The sequence below is a fragment of the Trichechus manatus genome, unplaced genomic scaffold (genome assembly GCF_000243295.1).
Source record: "Trichechus manatus latirostris isolate Lorelei unplaced genomic scaffold, TriManLat1.0 scaffold00107, whole genome shotgun sequence".
Classification (NCBI taxonomy): domain Eukaryota; kingdom Metazoa; phylum Chordata; class Mammalia; order Sirenia; family Trichechidae; genus Trichechus; species Trichechus manatus.
In genome coordinates, this window is record NW_004444043.1 from 3,822,575 (window position 1) to 3,829,998 (window position 7,424).

At 42.3% G+C, this 7,424-nt stretch overlaps 1 non-coding gene across 1 annotated transcript; it reads right to left on the minus strand.

The window, feature by feature from the left end:
- Nucleotides 1-6,103: 6,103 nt before the first annotated feature.
- On the minus strand, nt 6,104-6,210 carry LOC111821816 (U6 spliceosomal RNA). The gene has a single exon (XR_002825154.1). It is a non-coding gene; the product is annotated as a U6 spliceosomal RNA (small nuclear RNA).
- Between the last annotated feature and the right edge of the window lie 1,214 nt (nt 6,211-7,424).

The following is a 7,424-nucleotide window of genomic DNA, read 5'->3' on the forward strand; positions in this document are numbered from 1 at the left end:
CGCCACCACTGGCCAGACACGCAGACCTGCCCCGAGCCGTGCGAGGGGCGGAGGCGGTCCCGCGCAAGACGCGTGCGCAGCTCGGGTCAGGGGTGGGGCTGAGCGCGGCTCCAACCTGGGCTCTCCCGCCCGAAAAGGAAAACGGGCGACTGCGCTGCCGCGACTTTGGCGCGTGCTCCATCTGTGCCAAGCCGAGCTCGTTCTTCCCGTCGGCCCCTCCTCCTCCTCCTCTCATCGCCTGGCAACGCGGCACTGACGGGAACTGCAAGATTTTTCCGACTCCGCCCCGAAGCCGCCGACACGCGTCCAGACCAGAGGCGGGGCGTGACGCGGCGGTTACGTTCGGACGGGAACGCCCTTCCCCCACCTGGGGTGGAAGGTCCTGCGCCTAAGAGAGGAGGGGTCATTAGGGGGGGCTGGCTGGAGCCCCTTCCCTGTTAGGCGGGCGCCTTCAAGAAGGGGTGTCGCAGGAAGCATTTCCCACACCCATTATTACAGGTTCGGAGGCAACGCCCGGGGTGTTGCCGGCTTCCTAGGCCCGCCCAGCCTGGGTTTCCGGACGTCTGTATGCCCCTTGCTGTCCTCCGAGCGCGGCGCGAGGACGGGCCACCTGACCTTGAGGTGACTTAACTTCCCTGGCGGCAAATCGTAGGGGGAAATGAAGAGTAAACGCGGAATTAGAATTCACTCCCCCTTCCCTGCATTTGAGATTAAAAAAACCCACTGCCGTGGAGTCATTCCAACTCAGAGCGACCCTACAGGACAGAGTAAAACTGCCTCAAACGGTTTCCAAGGAGCGCCTGGTGGATTCAACTGCCGACCTCTTGGTTAGCAGCCGTAGCTCTTAACCACTATGCCACCAGGATTTCCACATTTGAGATGGGCACCCTTTTTTGGTCAAGGAATTTACAGGGAGTAGCCTTTCATCTCCACGAGTGGCACGTTTCCCTTCAGATTCAGAGTTACTGAGTCAGCCTGTCAGGAATCTTGCGAGCACCCACCACGGAATACTGCCAGATCTATACTCTCACCTCTGAGCTTTCACAGAGTGGCTAACCTAAAATAAATGTTAAGAATTGGAGTTCTTTCAGCCCCACCCGTTTGGTCTTATGTAGAAATAGAACCAAAGGTCTGCGGTCACAGGGACGCTGGATGTGAGGTTGAGAGAACTGGAATTAATCATTCTCTTAAGGATGTAAGATGCAGAGGTGTACTTTGAACTTCTGTTTGCATGGCAAATGAATAATGTCTCTGATGACTTCGTTAATTCTTGAATCATTTTAGTACTTTTTTGTGCATAGTCACTCAGGTTTTCTAAAATGAAAAATTTAAGGTTTGCCCTTGCAAGTAAAATGCCTGGTAAAAACAGTGTGAAATCTTATTTTACGTTAAGTTTATTAATTGTTCTTATTTGAAGGGCCTTTATTAGGTGACCAATTAAACCCCTGGTTTTAAGAGATAAGGAAGCTGAGATGTTAGGGATTTGTCCACGGTCACTAATGCTCTGCAGAAACAACCAGAATCTGGTGCTTCTGACTGACTCCACTCCCCTTCACCACGTGCTTCTCTTGTATTTGACTAACAACCTTGGAAATCTACCTCAGAGGCAAAAATTCCTGGAAAAGGGGAAAACCCCATATTATGAGTCATTTGACTACTGTGTTGTTTTGAATAAGAAGCCAGATATACTGTAGTTATGAAATTCTGCTGTTATATCTAGCACCATAAATTCAAAGAACTTCCAGAACTCACTCCAAAAGCACATTTTAAGTATCTTGCAAACACACCATACTAGTTTTGTACGTTCCAGGGAGAGTAAAAGAATACTCCTGTAAAATCAATAGATAAGCATTTAATTACCAAAGAGAGCTGTGAAAAAATTCTGACCAAGGAAATGCTAGAAATAAGAAGATGCATATCATAATAGTTCTTAACTAGTGTTAGGTAGTGTATCATCAACACAACATGTTTCATAATTACTAAAAGATACAATTTTGCATTCAGCCCTTGTGTGTGCTTAATTAGTATGAGGAAGCTTGTAAGCAAAAATATAATATCGTGTTAAAGATAGGTACACTCATTAAACCAAATTTCTGTTGCACCTCGAAAAATAAGCTCAGGGACTACCAAAGCACATGTTCAAGATTCAAATTTGAGAATACATCAGTGTAATTCATTCTTTCTCTAGATCAGAATTTAAATGCTGCTCTTCATTCATCAAATGGTTTGGTTTGGCTTGGTTAAGTATTCAAGTGACCCCAAACTGAAATATCATCTAACTTTGCAAGTAAGACTTGCTGTCTTAACGCTTAGCTTACATGCCACAAGTTTTCCATCTTTGAATTTTTGGCATGCTAGTAGTACAACAACAAGTAACCTTGTATTTTTTTTTTCCTTCTAATTCCTTGGTTCACAGATGTCCTTGGTGCATTGCGTGTCCTTCCATCATTCCTCATGCAAGGTCAGCATTGTAGTAGCCGGCTAGATGTCCAGATAAGAAAGCCGTGGAAGCAGGCCACATTCCCTAAAGGTATCCTGGAGGAGCAGGTTTAGTAGACAGCCATTTTACAAGATGACTTTGCTGGGCTAGCCTCACAGAGCCCCACGCTCCTGTCTCAGTTAATGGTTTAAAGTTAATAACAATAAAAAGTAATCTGGGTTTATGTGTTTCGATCTTTGAAAGAAAAAAAAGTTTTTGTTGGAAGGAACCTTACAGGACCCCACTCTGCCTCCATAGCATAGAATGTAATCATCCCAAGTGGAGAAGGACAGCCAACACTTGTACACTTATCCCATATTCCGATTAGCTATACACAACATGGAGTTGTTACATAAAATGTAAAGGCACAAGACACACCATTCTTGATATGGCTCTTAGGCTGACAGTGGACCATGAAAGTAAGGTATCAGATATATGAGGGTTCTCTCTATACACCCCCACCTCCTGACCCAGACTTGCTTGGCATAAACGTTTATTCATGTCTCTGCAAAAGTGTTATGTAGTCATAAAAGCCACCTTTGGCCACCCAGTTTTCTTTTGCTTACCCTAAACCAGGCATTTTGTTATATATTTTATTTATTGATGTCTCTCCCACTAAAATATAATCTCCAAAAGGGCAGAGACACTATTTTTTAACTCATTTTCTACAGTGCCTTAGAAAGTGCCTCAATAAATTCTTGTGGAACGAAATATTCATGAATGTTATGATTTGACTGAGGCAACTATCAAAAGAATTCAAGCACAGTTGATGGAGCCTAGATATGAGAGGCTTCATATGTATTGTTTTAAATAGTTGCCCTTTGCCTGGGAAAATCAAATCTTTCCAACTGATCTTCTGGTAAAACCATTCATAACATTTGGTACTATAACTCTGTAATAACAGTACTGCTCTCTTTCCAATACATCTGATTAGGTGCTATATTATCTTATGGAAAATTGTTTATATATGTTTCTTTACACCATTGATCTAAGCTTAAGATACACGTAACACTAAAGTAAACCAAGGTCTGATGGGTTCTGTTTCATGATCTGTAGTCAGTTCTGCATCTCTTGCATTGTGCTTTGTCAAAGGAATTTTTAGTGCAAAGTGAATTGTGTACTACTACTCAAATTCATCAGCCAAAAAAACCTGTTGCCGTCAAGTCAATTCCAACTCATAGCGACCCTATAGGACAGAGTAGAACTGCCTCATAGGATTTCCAAGGAGCAGCTAGTGGATTCTAACTGCTGACCTTTTGGTTAGCAGCCAAGCCCTTAACCGCTATGCGAAAGTCGTCAAGACAACCCATTGATAGTTAAAGAAATACTGATAAAAAACATGAGACACCAGATACCAAGCAAATTGTTCAAGATTAAGAAAACCCCACGATGAGAGAACATGGGTGAAAATAGGCTTTCTCAGGCAGTAGAAGTGGAAATTAATTTTTTTTTTTTTGGCTTTAGCAAACCGAAGTTTATCCTCTCACAGTCTAGTAGGCTAGAGGTCCATATTCAGGGCATCAACTCCAGGGGAAGCCTTTCTCTCTCTGTCAGCTCTGGAAGAAAGTCCTTGTCATCAATCTTCCCCTGGACTAGGAGCTTCCCAGCACAGGAACCCTGGGTCCAAAGGACACGCTATTCTCCTGGCTCTTGATTCTTGGTGGTTATGAGGTCCCCATGTCTCTCTGCTTGCTTACCTCTTTTATATCTCAAAAGAGATTACGTTAAGACACAATCTAGTCTTGTAGATCTCATCAACATAGCTGCTGCCAGTCCATCTCATTACATCATAGTGATATGATTTACAACCCATAGGAAAATCACATCAGATGACAAAATGGTGGACAATCACACAATACTGGGAATCATGGCATAGTCAAATTCATACACATATTTTTGGGGGACACAATTCAATCCATGACAACAATATTTATCTATTTACTGAGAAACATTTTTCAGTATTAAACAAATATTCTCTTTTTTAAAAATTACTAAACCAGTTGCCATTAGTTGATTCAGAGTCGTGGTGACCTCGCATGTGTCAGAGTTGAACTGTGCTCCACAGGGTTTCCAATGGCTGGTTTTTCAGAAGTAGATTGGCAGGCCTTTCTTCCAAGATACCTCTGGGTAGACTCAAACCTCCAACCTGTCAGTTAGCAGCTGAGAACATTAACCGTTTGCACCACCCAGGGACTACTGTTAATTGCTAGTGAGAAATTAATCAGATGGTTAATGGTAGATGGTTAAGAGACTAATTATAAATACATGCACTTTGACGATTGCTGGCCTGCAACACAGAGATTCTGAGGGGAATTTAAAAGACAATCCAGGAAGGCAGGGAGGAATGGGGAGTTTTTGCTTATGGGTTGCTGAGTTTCTTTTTGGGATGATGAAAAAGTTTTGGAAGTAGATAGTGGTGATGGTTGCACAAGAAGGTGAATGTAATCAATGCCTTGAATTGTACACTTAAAAATATGGTGAAAGTGGCAAATTTTATGTTATATATATTTTACCATAATAAAATTATTTTTTTTAAAAAAAGGCAATCCAGTAAGATTTTCAGGTAGTATAAAGGCTTTTTGAAGACATGTAAAGTCAAACAGAATGCATGCAAAATTTTATATTTAGTTATAAAAACCAGGCAATTATTATTATTTCAATTTTATTGTTGTACTTTAAGTGAAAGTTTATAATTCAAGTTAGTCTCTCATAAAAATTTTATACATACATTTTTATGTGACCCTAGGTGCTCTCCCTATGCTGTGACAGCACACTCCTCCTTTCCACCTTTGATTTCCCGTGTCCATTCACCGGCTCCTGACCCTGGCTGCCTTCTCATCTCACCTCCGGACAAGAGCTGCCCATTTAGTCTCATGTATCTACTTGAGCTAAGAAGCACACTCTTCACAAGTATCATTTTATGTCCCATAGTCCAGTCTAATCTTTGTCTGAAGAGTTGGCCTTGGGAATGGTTTTAGTTCTAAGTTGACAGATAATCCGGGGGCCATGCTTTCTAAGGTTCCTCCAGTCTCAGTCAGACCGTTAAGTCTGGTCTTTTTACTAGAATTTGAGTTCTGCACCCCACCTTTCTCCTGCTCGGTCAGGGACTTTCTGTTGTGTTCCCTGTCAGGGCGGTCATTGGTGGTAGCCAGGCACCATCTAGTTCTACTGGTCCCAGGCTGATGCAGTCACTGGTTTATGTGGCTCTTTCTGTCTCTTGAGCTAATACTTTCCTTGTGTCTTTGGTGTTCTTCATTCTCCTTTACTCCAGGTGAGTTGGGACCAATTGATGCATGTTAGAGGGCTGCTCGCTAGATTTTAAGATCCCAGATGCTTCTCACCAAAGTAGAATATAGAATATTTTCTTAATAAACTTTGTTATGCCAATTGACCTAGACGTCCCCTGAAAGCATGGTACCCAGACCCCTGCCCCTGCTACTCTGTCCCTCGAAATGTTTGGTTGTATTCAGGAAACTTCTTAGCTTTGGTTTAGTCCAGTTGTGCTGACTTTCCCTGTATTGTGTGTTGTCCTTCTCTTCACCTAAGATAATTCTTGTCTACTATCTAGTTAGTGAATAACCCTCTCCTTCTGTCTCCACCCTCGTAACCATCAAAGAATGTTTTAAAAATTTGGGACGCTTCACAAATTTGCATGTCATCTTTGTGCAGAGGCCATGCTAATCTTCTCTGTATTGTTCCAGTTTTAGTGTATGTGCTGCTGAAGTGAGCACAAAACCAAGCAGTTATTAAATAATATATCTGTCAGGAGCCCTGGTGGCACAGTGACAAAGCACCCACCCGCCAACCGAAAGGTCAGAGATTTGAACCCACCAGCCACTCCATGGAAGAAAGATGTGGCAGTCTGCCTCCTCAAAGACTACAGCCTTATAAACCCCATGGGGCAGCTCCACTGTATCCTCCTTATGAATCGGAATCAACTGGACAGCAGGGGGTTATGACATCTGTCCTGACTGAGATACCAGTATGAAAGAAGAGGTCATCCCAGGAGGAAGCAAAGCAGAGACTAATAAGATCAGAGAAAAGGCCAGGGAACAATATGTAAAGACAAGGAAGGAAAAGTAAACAATGAGATGTAATTAATCAGCTGGATCACAAACTGTCCCTTAAGGAAGCCAAAGCTGAACAAAGTTAAATGTGTTCACAAATAAAAGTAGCAGCCCTGGAAATTACTGTATTTGCCTTGTGAAGGCCGTTAAGCAAAACGGCTTTAAAACAATGAGGATCTGTTAATTTTATGGACAAAAAGCCATTCATATTAAGAATTCATTTTTGAAATGAGACCTACTGGACTGGTTGAAACTGGAGGACTCCCCAAGACTATTGTCTTCAGGTACTCTTCAAACCTCCAACCGAAACTAACCCCTGAAGTCAACTTGTCGCTAAATAACAAACTGGCTCAAAAAAATAATGAATATCACCTATAAGTACTGTGTTCCTTTAAAAATTACCTGCATGAGACCAAATGAACAACAATTACTTTAAAACAAAGATGAGAATGTAAAGGGGCAGGGAAACTAGAATAATGGAAACAGAACAACCAGACGGAAATAATGAGAATGTTCACACATTGTGAAGAATTTAACCAATGTCACTGAACAACTTGTATAGATATTGTTAAATGGGAACTGTCTGAGTCATCTAGTGCTACTCTAACAGAAATACCACAAGTGGATAGTTATAACAATCAGAAATTTATTCTCTCACAGTCCAGTAGGCTACAAGTCCAAATTCAGGGCATCAGCTCCAGAAGGCTTTCTCTCTCTGTCAGCTCTTGAGGAAGGTCCTTGTGAAGCATCAGTCTTCCTTTAGTCTGGGAGCATCTCAGCACAGGAACTTCAGGTCCAAAGGACGCGCTGTACTCCTGGCACTGCTTTCTTGGTGGTATGAGTTTCCCATGCATCTTTGCTCACTTCTCTCTTTTATA